The sequence below is a fragment of the Ursus maritimus genome, unplaced genomic scaffold (genome assembly GCF_017311325.1).
Source record: "Ursus maritimus isolate PB19 unplaced genomic scaffold, ASM1731132v1 scaffold_13, whole genome shotgun sequence".
NCBI classification, from domain to species: domain Eukaryota; kingdom Metazoa; phylum Chordata; class Mammalia; order Carnivora; family Ursidae; genus Ursus; species Ursus maritimus.
The window spans coordinates 49488193-49506185 of record NW_024423675.1 but is presented as its reverse complement, the minus strand read 5'-3'; the positions used below and the strand labels follow the sequence as shown (position 1 = coordinate 49506185).

The 17993-nt window shown below is 41.8% G+C and overlaps 1 protein-coding gene across 9 annotated transcripts in view; it reads left to right on the top strand.

The window, feature by feature from the left end:
- Positions 1–17809: 17809 nt before the first annotated feature.
- Positions 17810–17993, top strand: part of PLAGL1 (PLAG1 like zinc finger 1) — a 109397-nt gene continuing 109213 nt past the window's right edge. For 8 of the 9 annotated variants that reach the window (XM_040627914.1, XM_040627915.1, XM_040627916.1 and 5 more), the window contains exon 1: positions 17810–17938. The gene's annotated coding sequence lies outside the window, so the exon portion shown is untranslated. The remainder of the gene's footprint in view (positions 17939–17993) is intronic. The other variant, XM_040627895.1, reaches the window with a different exon arrangement.

Below are 17993 nucleotides of genomic sequence, written 5' to 3'. Positions count from 1 at the left end.
AGTCCAAATTTTATCTGTTATATGGTAATACTTACAGCAATTCTTCCTGATTAAGCCACTCACGTGAAGTTGTATTTATTCTATTCAGGGTGTACAAAAGAATCCAAGTAGAATGCCACACTGACCTGGGCAAGGTTGCTGGAGGCTTTTCGCTTCCTACCTAAAAGGAGCTTAAATGGAGATACATTTTACTTATTTTTAGCACGGTGCTGGTATATGATAGGCATGCAATAAATATTTGTTGAATGTGTCTTTATAGCTAAGGATCTGTCTTCTTTATTCTAAGTCAGGATTATTTTAATTGCAAAAGAAGGTGTTGAGATCCACTGTCCGAGGTAAGAAGAGAACATAGGGACTCATGTCATTACCAGTCCAGGTACTTCTGTCTTGGTACTTGATGATCCAAGACTCAAACACGTGAGCCGAACTTTGTTTCTCTCTTTCTCTCTTAATTTCTTATTTCTGATTCCTTGGGGCTGCCTCCACTTCCTGATGGCTGCCAGTAGCTCCAGGAACTCTGTACTTCCAGGTTCCAATCCCAGATTTGCCCTAAACCAGTCGTTGTGGACAGGGGTATTAATACATCGACTAATTTAGCCTGGGTCAGGTGTTCCATCCCGGGATTGTATGTGGAGTCACTGCTTCCAGAGGTACCTGATCCTACAGGAGGCAACGGGGTGGACCCATTGAGAGAAATATGGGGACAGTTATCAGGAGAAGATTGAATGGACACTGAACAAAAATACACTACAGTGGTCCTCTATAGATGCTTATGCTAAGGCTGTTAAACATTCAGTCAGTCGACTACATGCTACATATTGTATTTTATTTATTTATTTTTAAGATTTCATTTGTTTGTCAGAGAGAGAGAGAGAGCACAAGCAGAGGGAGCAGCAGACAGAGGGAGAAGAAGGCTTCCCGCTGAGCAAGGAGGCCGATGTGGGACTTGATCCCGGGACACTGGGATCACGACCCGAGCCAAAGGCTGATGCTTAACTGACTGAGCCACCCAGGCATCCCTGTATTTTATTTATTTTTAAATGCACATTTTATCACATTTTTATGTCTCTGAGATTGGGCTGTATCATGTAATCAGAGACCCTCTTCTGAAAGAAGTGGGTCTTGAACTTGGCATTTCAGTAAGGTTGTGACTCCAGTAAACAAAAAGGAAAAAGAGAGAGGTTATTCCAGAAGGACTAGAATAGATGGCAAAAAAAAAAAAATGGAGGTAAAAATATGTCCTTTATGAGGAAAGATGCTGCTAGCCAGAATGAGTCATTCAGGGAAAGTCAAGAGTGGAAGGTTTTCACTATGTTGGAGGCAGATTGTGAAAGACCCCCAATCCCAAACAAAGGAGTTTGGGCTCCATATTATGAGTATTGGGGTAATGGGGATTTCTGAGCAGAGATTTAATTGTTCACAGTTATGCTGTTTAAAGATGAGCCTGGCACAAAAACAGACACATAGACCAATGGAACAGAATAGAGAGCCCAGAAATGGACCCTCGGCTCTTTGGGCAACTAATCTTTGATAAAGCAGGAAAAAACATCCGGTGGGAAAAAGACAGTCTCTTCAATAAATGGTGCTGGGAAAATTGGACAGCTACATGCAAAAGAATGAAACTTGACCACTATCTCACACCATACACAAAAATAAACTCCAAATGGATGAAAGACCTCAATGTGAGACAGGAATCCATCAAAATTCTAGAGGAGAACATAGGCAACAACCTCTACGACATCGGCCAAAGCAACCTTTTTCATGACACATCCCCAAAGGCAAGGGAAACAAAAGATAAAATGAATTTATGGGACTTCATCAAGATTAAAAGTTTCTGCACAGCCAAGGAAACAGTCAGAAAAACTAAGAGGCAGCCCACGGAATGGGAGAATATATTTGCAAATGACACTACAGATAAAGGACTGGTATCCAAGATCTACAAAGAACTTCTCAAACTCAATACACGAGAAACAAATAAACAAATCAAAAAATGGGCAGAAGATATGAACAGACACTTTTCCAATGAAGACATACAAATGGCTAACAGACACATGAAAAAATGTTCAAAATCATTAGCCATCAAGGAAATTCAAATCAAAACCACACTGAGATACCACCTTACGCCAGTTAGAATGGCAAAAATAGACAAGGCAAGAAACAACAATTGTTGGAGAGGATGTGGAGAAAGGGGATCCCTCCTACATTGTTGGTGGGAATGCAAGTTGGTACAGCCACTCTGGAAAACAGTGTGGAGGTCCCTTAAAAAGTTAAAAATTGAGCTACCCTATGATCCAGCCATTGCACTACTGGGTATTTACCCCAAAGATACAGACGTAGTGAAGAGAAGGGCCATATGCACCCCAATGTTCATAGCAGCAATGTCCACAATAGCTAAATCGTGGAAGGAGCCGAGATGCCCTTCAACAGATGACTGGATTAAGAAGTTGTGGTCCATATATACAATGGAATATTACTCAGCTATCAGAAAGAACGAGTTCTCAACATTTGCTACAACATGGACAGCACTGGAGGAGATAATGCTAAGTGAAATAAGTCAAGCAGAGAAAGACAACTATCATATGATTTCTCTCATCTATGGAACATAAGAACTAGGATGATCAGTAGGGGAAGAAAGGGATAAAGAAAGGGGTGGGTAATCAGAAGGGGGAATGAAACATGAGAGACTATGGACTATGAGAAACAAACTGAGGACTTCAGAGGGGAGGGGGGTGGGGGAATGGGATAGACCGGTGATGGGTAGTAAGGAGGGCACGTATTGCATGGTGCACTGGGTGTTATACACAACTAATGAATCATCGAGCCTTACATCAGAAACCGGGGATGTACTGTATGGTGACTAACATAATATAATAAAAAATCATTAAAAAAAATAATAAATAAAATAAAATAAAATCTCAAAAAAAAAAAAAAAGATGAGCCTGGAATCAATATGAAGAAAGGACTGGGTAGAGAGAAAAGGGATGAAGGAGATAGAAGGGGCAGGTAAAGAATGGAGAAGGAGGAAGTTCTGTCATCTATCGTTGGAGGATGAAGACAGAGAAAATATTCTGAGAAAGAAATAGAAATGAAAATAATAAAAGAAGAGCAGGTCCATTTCAAGATGGCAGTGTAGGAGGATTTTGAACTTACCTCCTCCCACAGGCACACTGAATCTACAGCTACATATGGAAAAATTTCCTCTGGAAAAAAAACCAAACCAAAACAAAACAAAAAGTAACTGAGCAACGCCTACAGATTGGGTGAACAAGAGAAAAACCCACACTGAAGTGGGTAGGAGAGGCTGAGACACAATTTTACCACAAACCTCACCCCTGGTGTGTCAACACACAATCAGGAGGGAACTCACAACCCCCAGCTTCTCCCTTTTAAGACCTGCACCTGAGGGCCAAGTGCCCCAAATATCTAGCTCTGAAAGCCAACAGGGCTTACATGCACAAGATCCACAGGACTGCAGTGAACTGAAAAACAGTTCTTAATGGGCCCTCACAGACATCCCAACCTGCGGCTCAGCACAGAGGCAGCTGACTGAAAAGCATCCAAACTTTCTGTGAAAGAGACTTATTTGCTTATCTTAAGGTGTCTGCCTGAGGGGCAGGCATGTAATTTAGCACACATCTAGGGGCCTACTGATACACTCTCCAGAGATAGGAGCCAGTGGGCGCCATCTTTACTCTCTCCCTTGGCTTCTCTCCAGCTCACCAGTATCTCCCAGAAAGCAGCTTCTACATTCATTTGGTGCCCTGATTTTTGTGGCTGCAGCCCAGGGGACACCTCTAGATTACTAGACTCTCCTGGCGGCAGGGCTTATTGTCATGGATCCCACAGGACTATAACAAACTGAGAAAGAGTTCTTAAACAGCTATCACCCCCAGGGCACAGCAGAGAGGCAACCACAAACTGAGGCGCCCAGCCTTGCCATGATAGAGGCCTATTAGCTTATCTTCATAGCTGTGGCCTGAAGGGCAGGCTTCTAATTAAACACACATCTAAGAGCCCCGACTTAACGTTCTCCAGAGACCTCAGAGGGCTGGTGCTAGCTTTGAGCTTTCCCTCTGCCATGCTCCAGAGCACGGGTATCTCCCAGAGTAGAGCTCCTACATGTGTGTGGGGCCCTGGTTTGCGCGGCTTCCACCTAGGAGACTCCCCTTTATTGCCTGGCTCTGCTGGCCAGTGGGGCATGCATTTGGGGGTCCCAGGAACCGTAACAAAAGGACAGATAGTTCTTGGCTGGCTCCCACCCACAGAGCGCAGTGCAGAGACAGCAAACTGAAACACACCGTGGTCTTTCTGTGAAACACACCTATTTGCTTGTCTTGGAACTTCAGCACGAGGGGCAGGCTTCTGGGTTGGCACACATCAAGAAGTCTACTGAGGTGGTGCCTGGGGATGAAGGCCAGTGGTGCCATCTTTGTGCTCTCCCTCTGCCTCACTCTTGGTTGCTAGTAACTTCCAGGGCGGGGCTTGCACACTCATCTGGCACCCCAACTTTTGTGGCTGCTGCTCAGGAGACAAATCTGACTCTCACGGCCCTGGCGGCCAGCAGGGCTAATGCTTGCGGATTTTGTGGGACTGTTACAAATGGAGAAAGACTTGGGGCACCTGGGTGGGTCAGTGGTTAAGCATCTGCCTGTGGCTCAGGTCATGATCCCAGGGTCCTCTGATGGAACCCTTCGTCAGGCTCCCTGCTCAGCAGGGAGCCTGCTTCTCCCTCTCCCACTCCCCCACTTGCATTCTCTCTCTCTCTCTCTCTCTCTCTCTCTCTCTCTCTCATTATCTCCCTCTCTGTCAAATAAATAAAATCTTTTAAAAAATGGAGAAATACTTCTCAACCAGCTACCCTCTACGCAGAGCCCAGCAATGAGACAGCAGATTAAAACACACCCCCAGTCTTTCTGTAAAAGAGGTCTATTAACTTGTCTTCGTGGCTGTGGCCTGAGGGAAGGCTTCTAATTAGACGCGTATCCAGGGCTGATTACAATCCAATCCAGAGACCAGGGAGGCCTGCTATGCCATCATTATGCTATCTCTCTGCTGTGCTCCAGATGAGTATCTCCAAGAGAAGAGCTTGTGTGCACGTCTGATGCCCCAGATTTTGGGTCTGCCACCCAGAGCACACATCCCTTGATAGCCAGGCTCTGGTGCAAGTGAGGCTTGTGTTCATGGGTTCAACAGGACAGTAGCAAGGAAAGAAACAGTTCTTAAATGGCTGTTACCCCCAGGGCTCAGTGCAAAGGGAGCAGACAGAAACACTCCTGTCCCAGTCTCCACCCCCCCCCCCAAGAGGCATATTTGCATAAAGCTGCTGGATTCTAATGAGCCTGAATCTAGATGCTGGCTGAGCTCTTCACCTTTGGAACACTAACAGGTCTTGGTGCACCCTCAAATACTGGGAGCCACTAAAAATAGAGTAGACTGCTTGGATAATCAGCAAGGTTTGAGAGACTACCAAGAGCTAGGACAGGGTTGAACAATAAGGTTTATCTCCTACACGAAGCCACTCCTTCAAGACTGTTTTATCTAATGCATAGTAACCAACAAAAAGAGTCAAGGAAAATGAATAAAGGGAAGAATATGTTCCAGATGAAAGGACAAGATAAAACTGCAGAAAAAAACCTTATGAAGTGGAGATAAGTGATTTACCTGATAAAGAGTTCAAGGGGTGCCTGGAGGGCTCCGCTGGCTAAGCATCCAACTCTTTTTTCTTTTCTTCAGCTAAGACAGCAGAAGAGATGATTTATTGTACACTTGTTACATTCAGCCACAAATGAAAACAGAATTTGTCCCGAAAGTCACAGGTCCAGGGCAAAGGACCAAAAGGGACTGTTTTGGTATGAACATGGTGGGTCTCTCAAAGGTGGTTGTTGTGGTCAGATGGCGATGGATGGTCTAGATCCATTGAATCAAGCCCTAGAAAGTTGGCATGCAGGCAATAATTGAATCCAGCATTCCTGGCCTCTAGCTTTCCTTATTTCTGCTCCTGTGGCTCCAGGGATGCACAAGCTAGCAGTTTACTTGGACCTCTGCCTCATATTTCTTCTTTTATGCTTTAGCCTGTGTATTCGCTTCTTCCTCCACTTGGCTCTCATGGAGCAGAGGTTTCCAAAAAGATGGCACTAAGTCTGAGAGTAGCATCCAACTCTTGATTTTGGCTCAGGTCATGATCTCAGGGTCTTGAGATGAGCCCTGTGTTGGGCTCTGCACTGGACATGGAGCCTGCTTAAGATTCTTTCTCTCCCCCTCTCTCTGCCCCCCCATCTCTCTCTCTCTCTCTCTCTCTCTCTGTCTTAGGGGAAAAAAGCAAAGGGTTCAAACTGGTCATCAGTTAGTTCAAACTGGTCATCAGAACATACCCTGACCTTAGAAGAAGGATGGATGAACAAAGTAAGAATTTCAACAGAGATAGAAAATATAAGAAAGTACCACAGAGACATCGCAGAGCTGAAGAATACAGTAACTAACCTGAAAAATACACCAGAGAGATTCAAGAGCACACTCAACGTAAACTTAAGACAGGACGGTGGAATTCACCCAATCAGAGCATCCCAAAAAGAATGAAAAAAGAGTGAGGATGGCGTATGAGACTTAAAGGATGACATCAAGCAGAAGAACATTAGCCTTATGGGGTTCCAGAGAAGAGAGAGAGCAAGGGGCCAGAAATGTATTTGGTAAAATAGTGGCTGAAAACTTCCATAGGCTGGGGAAGGAAACAGACATCCAGATCCAGCAAGCCCAGAGAGTGCCAAATAAGATAAACCCAAAGAACCTGCAGCAAGACACATTATAATTAAAGTGTCAAAACTTAAAGACAAGGAAAGTTTAACAGCAGCAGGAGAAAAAGAACTTGTTCAGTACAAGGGAACCCGATAAGACTACCAGCAGATTTTTCAGCAGAAACATAGCAGGCCAGAAGGGAGTAGCATGATATATCCAAAACGTGAAAAAAGAAACTGCCAACCAAGAATACTCTACCAAGCAAAATTATCATTTGGAATTGAAGGAGAGACAAAGGGTTTTCCAGACAAGCAAAAGTTAAAGGGGTTCATCACCACCAGACTGGCTTCACAAGAAATGTTGAAAGCACTTCTTTAAGCTGAAATGAAAGGGCACTAATTAGTAACAGGAAAACGTACAGAAGTATAAATCTCACTGGTAATGGTGAATATATAGTAAAATTCAGAATAATCTAATGTTGTAATGGGCTAATAGATCACTTAAAAAGCTAGTATGTACGTTAAAAGACAAAAGTGGTAAAAATAACTATATTAATTTGTCAAGGGTTACACAAGATAAAAAGATATAAATTGTGACATCAAAAACATAAAATGTGGTGGGGGGAGTAAAAATATAAAGCTTTAGAATGTGTTCAAACTTAAGTTTTAGATATACAGAGGGATTTTTGCAACAGAACAAAACAGAACTCTACCAAATCAATTGCATCTTTAATGCAATGTCTTTTTATTCTAGAAAGGTTTTCTTTACAGAAGTCTTTGAAGATCTAAAGTGAGGTATTCAGCATGAAGGATAAAAAGGCGTGTATGACAAGCAACTTTTCACCTAAGTCAATTCCCTCAGAACTGATCTTCAAAGTGCAGACTTCATCTTCCTGCATGTTCTTGGAAGGCATGGTATAGATCGATCTAGACAATGTGGCCTTACAAAGACTAGGTCTGCATTCTCCCAAAGGCACTTACATCCACTTCTTTCTTGACCTGCTGCAGTCTCTGTAAGCTAGCTCTGACTAGTTCTGTCAGAAGAGACAGGGAGGGAAATTGCTAGACTCTTTCAAGTCTCTCAATGGCCGGGGCTTTCCGCTGATCTTCAAGAGTATTCTCAGATCTATCCCACACCGCTTTATTTGGATGGGGATTCCCTGAAGCCCCTCCAAAACTGGAGAAGTCCCCCACGGAGCCACAAGGAAATTGGGCACTGGCCTCTACAGGCTGAGAACTAATTAGTGACTTCCTCCTCGTCCCTGTTTAGGCCACTTTAACAGAGGCTTTGCACAGCATGAAGGGTAAGGATCTAAGGCTCAGGATCAGGTCTCTAAGGATCAGGGGGTTAAGCTGCCTAGATTCAAATCCTGTCTCTGCCACTTACTGGCTACGAGAAAAAACTTGGAAAGAAACCTAATTGGTTTGTGACTGATTCCTCATTCATTAAATAGGAATAATTCTAAAACCTATTTACAGGGTTGTTGTGAAGTCAAATGTTTTATTACACATAATGAGCATAAACTAATACCTGGCACATTGTAGGTACCCAATAAATGTGAGTAATTATAATTGTGCCACTGTATCTTTTATAAAATTTCCATAATATTGAAAAATTATCAAGTCTAGAGAAAATATTTAAAACCTATATACTTATTAAAAATTTTTTTAAATGTTTTTTATTATATTATGTTAGTCACCATACAGTACATCCCTGGTTTTTGATGTAAAGTTCGATGATTCATTAGTTGCGTATAACACCCAATGCACCATGCAATACACGCCCTCCTTACTACCCATCACCAGCCTATCCCATTCCCCCACCCCCCTCCCCTCTGTATACATATGTGATAACATACTTAACTGTAATATCTATATTTACTTGGGAAAGACAGTAAAACTCACTGAGCTCTGGTTTTTAATCTATGAAACACAAGATTCCCCATCTACACTACTAAAAATAACATGTCTGCACACATATAAGCTGAATACCTCCAGTAATTTAAAAATAATTGCTTCTGTACATCTAAAAATGTAGCCCTCATAATCGAGAAAGAGAATTGATATATGGGAAAATTTTATTTCTTTTAAAATAGGTAAATTTTTAAAGAGAGAATATTCTTATAGTAGACATACTGAATCAATGATCATAGCTATATAAAACAATGATAACTCTTTCTGGAATTTCCTCTAAATAATTTTCTTTTATTTAACTCCTGTTGGTATATCTTCAAATCCTACATTATATCATCATTCTAATCTTAAAGAAAAAACTAGACTATGACTAACTTATCACAATTGGTGCCTATTGAATAAAACATTAAAAACCAACTGAAATGAATTCAGAAAAAAAGCATCCCTGAAAGAAGTGTTTTTGTGAATGACCCATAAGGTAGAGAAAAAAATACGAACTGTATAAAACAGAGTGGAAATATGGGGATAGGGGAACAAGTACCACTAAGAAAGAAGTAAACATACAAATGCAGAATGCGGAACATTCAGACGTTATAGACCTGGTTTCTTCCACAAATCAATGACATGGAAAATAAAAAGATTAAATAGAATTGAGGAGACATAATAATCAAATGTACTGGGCGGAACTTGTGTAGATCTTGATTAAAGTGCAACAAAACAATACCAGAAACAGTTGTGAAAACGTGTTTTTGAGACAGTTGAGGGTTTGAATGTGACCTGGGTTTTATACAATTCCAAGTTATCGTTGATTATGTCAGTGTGATAATGGTATAGATATTGTATAAGAGGTGTGTCATCAAGTAAGAAAGGATGAAGTAAGCTGATGTCTGGGGTTTGCTTTAAACACATCAGCAAAAGAAAGAAAAGAAAAAATATATGTGATATGCATATAGCCAAATCTGGTAATAATATTAAGTTTTAGCAATGGTTTTTTTGGGGGGGCTCATTTTACTATTTTTTCTTCTTTGTATATTTAAAATTTTCATAATGTATTAGCCTGCTAGGGCTGCCATAATAAAAAAAAATTCACAGATTGGGTGGCTTAAAAAACAGAAATGTATTTACTTATGATTTTTTAATTTAAATTCAATTAATTAACATATAGTGTATTATTAGTTTTATTTTTTTAAATAATTTTTTATTATGTTAGTCACCATACAGTACATCCTTAGTTTTTGATGTAGTGTTCCATGATTCATTACTTGTGTATAACACCCAGTGCTCCATGCAATATGTGCCCTCCTTAATACCCATCACCGGCCTATCCCAGTCCCCCACTCCCCTCCCCTCTAAAAGCCCTCAGTTTGTTTCCCAGAGTCCACAGTCTTTCATGGTTCATTCTCCCTTCTGTTTACCCCCCTTCATTCTTCCCTTCCTTCTCCTACCGATCTTCCTGCTATTTCTTACGTTCCATAAGTGAGTGAAACCATATGATAATTTTAGACATAGAGTTCGGTGATTCATCAGTCTTATATAACACCCAGTGCTCATTACATCACGTGCCCTCCTTAATGTCCGTCACCCGGTTACCCCATCCCCCCCCCTCCCCTCCAGCAACCCTCAGTTTGGTTCTTATGATTAAGAGTCTCTTAGCCATTTGTATGTCTTCATTGGAAAAGTGTCTGTTCATATCTTCTGCCCATTTTTTGATTTGATTATTTGTTTCTCGTGTATTGAGTTTGAGAAGTTCTTTATAGATCTTGGATACCAGTCTTTTATCTGTAGTGTCATTTGCAAATATCTTCTGCCATTCTGTGGGATGACTCTTTGTTTTGATGACTGTTTCCTTTGCTGTGCAGAAACTTTTTATCTTGATGAAGTCCCACAAGTTTTAAGTTTTAAGGCCCTATTTCCAAATACAGTCACTTTGGAGGTTAAGACTTCAACATATGAATTTTGAGTAAACGTAATTCAGTCCTTAACACATAATGAAATTAAGTTACCCTGTAAAATGACTGATATGTAGTTTTAAACTATTACTAATTTTTCTAGTAGGTAAAAATATTTCAACTGCATGTAATTTTAGCTCATTAAAATTAAATTCTAGGGGCGCCTGGGTGGCACAGTCGTTGAGCGTCTGCCTTTGGCTCAAGGCGTGGTCCCGGTGTTCTGGGATCGAGCCCCACATCGGGCTCCTCCGCTAGGAGCCTGCTTCTTCCTCTCCCACTCCCCCTGCTTGTGTTCCCTCTCTCACTGGCTGTCTCCCTCTATCAAATGAATGAATAAAATCTTTAAAAAAAATTAAATTCTAAAGGTAGAAGTTGAGGTCCACATCTTGTACTTGCCATAAATAACTTTTTTGCAGAGTGACTATCCTTGATGTTAACTTAAGTATCTGAATAATACTATTTAATTTCTTCTTACAGATTTTTTCTCTTACAATTGCTGCATACTATAATTCGAGACAAAGATAGGTATCATAGAGCTATATATGCCAAGCTTATTCTAAGTGCACTTTTGATAGAATTTAAGAAGTATGAAATGAGAGAGAAGGAACAGGGAAGAAACAAAACATGCACTGAGGTTTCAGATCTGGGTGTCTAGGAAATTGGCAGTGCTGTTATTACAAAAATTGAAATAGGAAACTAGTTATAGTGACATAATACTGACTTCAGGTTGGAATGTTGAGTTAGAAGGACAGATAGGATCCAAGGGGAAGATGACTCAGGATCTTTTGGAGCTAGAGATTTGAAATTTGTGTGCCTCCAAGTGGTTAATAATAAGCTCATTCAGAACACAAACCGAAAAGAGAGTAAGAGATGACAGGAAAAGGAAAAGATCTGAAGCTAGATCTTTGGAGGACTACCTACATTTAGGAAAAGGGAAGAGAAAAGGATGGAGATAAAGAAGTGTTTGGAGTGTTTGGAGAACCAGGAAATACAGAATCACAGAAGCTAAGTGAGGAATTGTTTTCTTCCAGGGTTGGCAGTATTTCCTCAATACGGAGATCATAGCTTTGGACAGACAGATCATTTCATGTAGGATTTCCTTCAGCTTCTTAATCATTGCTTTGCCTCTACTTACAGCTGTTAGCTATTTCCTTGGGCCTGTTTACAACTCCTCCTCTCTCTCCCCAGAAAGTCTACAGATAGAGAATATTGAAAAAGTATATAAAATCTAGGTATATAAAATCTACATAATTTTGGATTATTGATCTATGGCATGGGATGCCCAGGAGTCTGGCTTTTTTAAAGTGTTCAACCGGATGGACTACCAAAGGAACCAAGACCTCTAAATAAGGGTAACATCAAGTAGTTGTCATGTAGCCAATTAAAAAAAAAATCCTCTAAATTCCTTAAGGGAAAAAAAAAAGCTTTGGGGAAGAAAATGTGAAGGAGGAAGGACAGGTCAACCTGGTAAATGGTTCAGAGAAGTGAATAATGCTAAGGCTGGGCCCAGTGGATGTGACTATTGATTTCTAAGGAAGGAGGTAGTAGAATGGTTGGAAAGTCCAGATTCCAGGGGATAGGTGGTGGGTGTGCTGTTCTAAGGCGTTCTGCAAAGGGTAAGGGCCAGAATCTGTAGGAATGAGGATAGACACTCATTCATAAAGTTTGAGGCTAAGGGAACATAGACTACAGGTCAATAGTTGAGGGGAATAGCAGAGCTGTTGGGAAATTTTATATTAATGTTAATAATTACTATTTAAAGAGTAATCGAGGACGCAGCTTGAAGGCAGAGACCCAAGAGCCAACAAAGTGGAGGACTTTAAAAACGCAAGTAAAAGGTGACAACCGATAGAGTCCAGTCCTGGAGAAGTTGAGGGTTTGGGGTTTAAGGCACAGGGATTAGCTTTTGCAAGGAGGAATTGTTTCTCAGAAGGAAGAAAGAAAAAGAATGGAAAGATGCAAGTGTATCTGTGGCAGCTCCGGGAGGAAGTACTTTTCTATTTGAAGGCAATCCTGTCTGTTGACAGTGAGGAGGGGCATCAGCTGAGGTCTTGGATGGAAAAGGTTTAGGATTGAGGAAGAGCATGCTTTGGAAAGAGGATGAAAAGGATGCAAGAAGGGATAAATGCTGGGGCGCCTGGGTGGCTCAATCAAGCCTCTGCCTTTGGCTCAGGGCGTGATCCCGGGATTCTGGGATCGAGCCCCACATCAGACTCCTCTGCTGAGAGCCTGCTTCTTCCTCTCCCGCTCCCCCTGTCTGTGTTCCCTCTCTCGCTGGCTGTCTCTATCTCTGTCAAATAAATAAATAAAATCTTTTAAAAAAAGAAGGGATAAATGCTCTTCTCAGATTGTATGAATTCACAGTGGATCCAATCCACATACTCTTCTGTTGTTCTAGTAACATGTAACAATTTGGGAAAGTAAGAATGAAAGTAGATGGGGAGAGACTCCTGACTGGGAAGGGAGGGAGGTCTATGGAATGAAGGGTCTCCTGGTGGTAAGGAAACGTGCATTAAAAAAATACTAAAAACACAACACGAATAAAACAACAACTGACCTCCACTGGGTAGGGAGATAAGGGAAGTCGGAATGGAGATAATGGACTGAGAAAATAGGAAGGGGTTCTAGGGATTAAAGGTCATAAAGAAAAATAAGGGGGGGGGGAAGGAAGCAAGACAGGGAGGGGCAGAACAGGAGGCTGTGGTGTGAGAAGAGAAATCTATATCCTTGGAGTAATGTATTGGCTAAGACAGTCCCTTATATTGGTAACTAATGAGTTCCTGAAATGTGTTCAAAAGGCAAATGTGTAAGGAAAGGAAAACCATAAATATTATAAATGGCTCTCATTACTACAACAAAGAAATGATTGCAAAATTCCTCATTATAATTTCAGTAAACCCTGGATCCTTCAAGACTGAGGAGCCTGGGAGGCAAGTGGGAGTTATAGCCTCCCCACCCCCACCCTGCAATGCCAAGCAGGGAGGTAGACAGGTGGCTGATGTCAGGCTACTCCTGTCCTGGGTACCTAGGGAGATTAAACCTGGCTTCCAGGGCCATGCTAGGCTGTGTAGTTAGAACAGAAGAGGGGAGCAGAGTTGAAGATGTCACTACTAGAGAGAGGCTGACTGCCAGAACTTCCCCATCACCCCCTGGGCGCAGTGGGTTCCAGGCTCTGGAACATGACTCCCCAGCCTCCTTCAAGATGCCATCTGTGGGGAGGCAGAAGTTCAGAACACCATCATTCGGTATAGGGTAGTGGGCATTGGGGCCATAAGGCCCCAGCACAACTCAGGGTTCCCCCAAAGCCTGACATTTTGGTAAGCAGATGATGGCCTGGAACAGAATTTGGTGCATGAAAGGTAGTTGGGGGTGGGAGAGGAGGTATAATATAGAGTGCACGACGGTGCCAACTGTACATAACTCAGATACCGTAAGTTGAGGACTACTGGATGTGCCTGTGCAATTTGATGAAGAGATGAGGGTTGTCCCAACTAGGTATGTAACTAAAGAGAGCTGTTCTCTCAATCTGGGTTTAGGGAATAAATTTGCTTTACTTATTATTATTTTTTAATATGTGTCTGGTAGAACAAGCCTGTTAATTATGTTTTTCAAAACTCCTATATCCTTACTATTATTGTCTGCGTAACCTGACGAGAATTCAGAGAGAGTCTGTTAAAATTCCAGCTACAGTAGTGTTAGTTCACAAACTGGCCCTATATATGGAGGGCGAGGAAAAGCAAAGAGGCCGACCACTCCAGATTTGTAGGTAGCAGATTAAAAAGTGAAGGAACTTACTTTTAAGGCTTGTCTGGGTGGCCACAAGATGAGTAGATCTCCACACCTGCCTACCAGAATCTTAAAAGTTCATATGGAGGCCTTTACTGGGTTCAATCACATACACAGTCTAGATGGTCTCAACAACACCTAACTCTCTCAAGGCTGTGTCCTTGAAGATGGCTCTTACTGTACGAACAGTGGGCAGAGTAGACATTCCAAGAACCGGGGAGGGGATGGTGAGACTCCAATTGCCTGGGGCAGTCTCTCAGGTCAACTGGAGATTACTCCTCTTGATGACCTCTCCAACAAGTAGTGTATGTGTCATCTTTTCCTGAAATTTCTAACATTTTTTTGCATTTTATATTTTGTATAATTTTAATAGAGTTCTATAGTTTTAGTGCAATAAAAAAGCTATAAGACTTCAGAATGCATTATATTATGAACCTCACTCTTGAAATCAGTGAGTAGAGACAAGTATCCTTCTTAATTACTGAATGTAGGTATGTATTTATAGTTTTTAGCGATACATTTATTTTTGGCCTTGTTAGAGAATTATACAATAAGTAAGTGATTTGCTATTAATCTAGTAAAAATAGAGAATGTAATGATAAAAAAATTATGATGCTTCAATTGCTTAGCATCAGAGCTGGACTTGTATTCAACAGAAAAAAAATGTAGAATGAGAGTTATCGTTTTATCTCAATATGCTTAACTTTATGTTTATTCATTTAAGAGATGTATGTATGTATTATGATAAAAATGCTAGATTAAAATACTAAATAATATTTATTGAATGAAAGTTGGATATGTAAAGTCAGTTTTGTTTTCTTGCTATACGTGAGACGATTCGGATTTCAGTTCAGCCAACATATTCATTCATTGAACAGATTGTTGTTGTTGTTGTTGTTGTTGTTTTACCCTTTGCCGCCCTTCACCCATCGGCTTTAAACTTCAGGCTCAAGAGCTTCCTATCCAGATCACTTAAGAAAGCACCCAGAGTTCCTTTGCCCTCACCCTCTATTCTCCAGCCTGCCATATTTAGATCGGATGGTCTAACCTCTCCACTTCCAAGTGCTTACCAGCATGGGCTAAAGAGCATGGACTCTGGAGTCAGTTTGCCTGGGTAAACATTAAAACGTTAGCTGTGATTCCCTTCCTTAGAACCACCATTGCATCCCCTCCTTGGAATTTCTGAAAAATCACCTGTTCCTTGAAAGTTGCATGTATGCCCCCCTCTCTCACTTCCTTTATTGAATTTGTTTTTGAAAGTCTTTGAAAGTTCACTTCCTGCATGAATGCTTCCCTGCCTAAGGGAGAGGTAGTGAACTTGCTTTCTTTATCTAAATGTGCAACCTCCCATCCTCCACCTCGTCCAAAGCCACTGCAGAACTAACATGGTGGGTGGTGGGTGGTGCGGGGTGGGGGTGGGGTTTGCACAGACTGCTTAAATGCAGGTTTTGTTTTCTGTCTTAACAAAATATTACTGTTTTTACACTAACACAATAAAAACAAAACTATGGCTTCAATTTCACAATTTAGTTAGAGGACTTCATGTCCTTTGAACTTTGAGGGTTTTTTTTTCATATTTCTTACAGATAAAAGATCTTTCCTCTGAGCAGCAGGCAAAGGCAAGGATGTCCCTCTTCCTTCCCTCTCCTCTCTTGCCTATGGCCCTTTTATTTTTCTCTGTTCTTTCCTTCTTCCTTCTGCTCGCTCTTAAAATTTGGCTTGCCCATTTTACTGGTTAATAGTGACCCAAAAGTAGATACAGTGGGAAAAAAAAATAGCGGAGGGGAGGGGGAATGGACACCTCTTTGTTATACTGTCATTTTACAAGAATCACATCCACCGAAAGGTTGTGACTTAATACCACCAAATACCGTTTCACGAATTCTTTTATGAATTAGTTCATTCAACAAATACGCTGTTTGTTATGTGCCTGACACTATACTTGTCACTCTTCCTTTCCTCACTCCAGAAAACCAAATTGTCTAAGTTTTATGTTTTAGTTTTCTGCTATAGAAACTTAATTTGGAAAAGAACCACTAGAATTTGACATCTTCTTTTCCCGCACTTTGCAAGACATAGTGACTTCATGTATTTTTGCTGGTTTCTTTTCTCCAAGATGTAGAAAAAGAGCCAAGGTTTAGGTCCCAAGCAAAACTAGGTTCAAATTCTGGGTATCCGTGTGAACTTAGAGACATTATTCTTTTGAGATTTTGTCAGTTAATGGAGGGTGACTATATCTATAGCAAAGAGATGCGGAGCTTCGATGAGAAAGATATGTAAGGTGCCTTCCACAAGGAGAGTTCCTTTCATTATGTTATTGTTTGTCTTAGTTTATAAACTCTTTGGGGATAGATTATAAACCCATCAATCTGAATTGCAGTAGTATTAATAATCGATAGAAAAAGTAAACACACAGTGCTAGCAGAGCAAGCAAATGTGTAACCTGAACACATTTAAGTAAAGCCATTTATTGATTTTGCAACAGGGTACTTCACAGGCAGTGGGTGGGATTTCAAGGGCAATCCATTTGCTGTTGTATCGAACTGGGGAAATTTTGCAGTGAAAATTCAGAAACACAGGTATTTCTGAGACACTTTGTTCTCTCATGGGGGAATTTCTTCTTCTTTCTTTTCTCGTTCAAACAAAAAAGTTACAGAAGATATTTACATATTAGTATTTGTGAGGTAAAATTGTGGAAAAACCAGGTACTTGCAGAATTGGGTTCTATGTGACCATGAGCACATCATAGGACTTCTCTGAACCTTGGGTTTTTGAACTGTAAAATTGGCATGACGTGCATGAATTAAGCACAGTATGTATTTAAAACACCTGACACATAATTGACAGGGTTATTTGTTCCCCTCCCAGGTCCACCTGACCGGCTACAAAGATATATCACTATAAACAACACCTGTCGAGTGTGCCAGGCCGATTTGTAGGGTTTCACGTGGTTCCTTTCATCTCATTCTCCCAACAAGGCATTTGGCGTGTAAAGCTAGTGAAGGTTCAGGCCTCGTCTCTTGTCCAAGTCCCTTCCATAAGCCCTGAGTCTAATTTTATTTCTTCCCTTGAAGAAGCCCGCCACTCCTCATTGTTTAAGTTTCAGGCCCCACAAAACCTGGATTCGCCCTGGATGGGTACTATTGTTTTCCTCATTTTGCAAAGAGGGGTAAATTGCCCGAGATCACACACTTGTAAGTCGTGGAACAAAATTGAAAATAGCCTGACCCCAGAGCCCAAAGTCTTAGGCACTGGCGGTGATGACGACTGGGAGAGAGCCAGAGTCGCCAACGGCGGGGCGGAAAATCAGCGCTCAAGTCCCTGCGAGCGGCTAACGCGGGCAGGCTGGGGTCGGAGGGGATCACCCCGCCGAGGCTCCCCGCCCCTTCCTCCCCTTCCCCTTCTCCTTTTCCGCGCCGCCGAGTCGGAGCCGCGCTGTTCGCCCGGCGGCCGCCCAGACCGTCCGCTTCCCCTCGGCTGCCCACGCCGGGCCCCGGGATCGGACCCCAGAACTTTCCAAGAGGGGGAAACTTGGCGGCGAAGCCGGAGGACTTGAAGGTGAGGCGCTCGGCGGGCGGGGCGGCGGCAGCAGTAGGGGTGCGGGGGGGGGGGG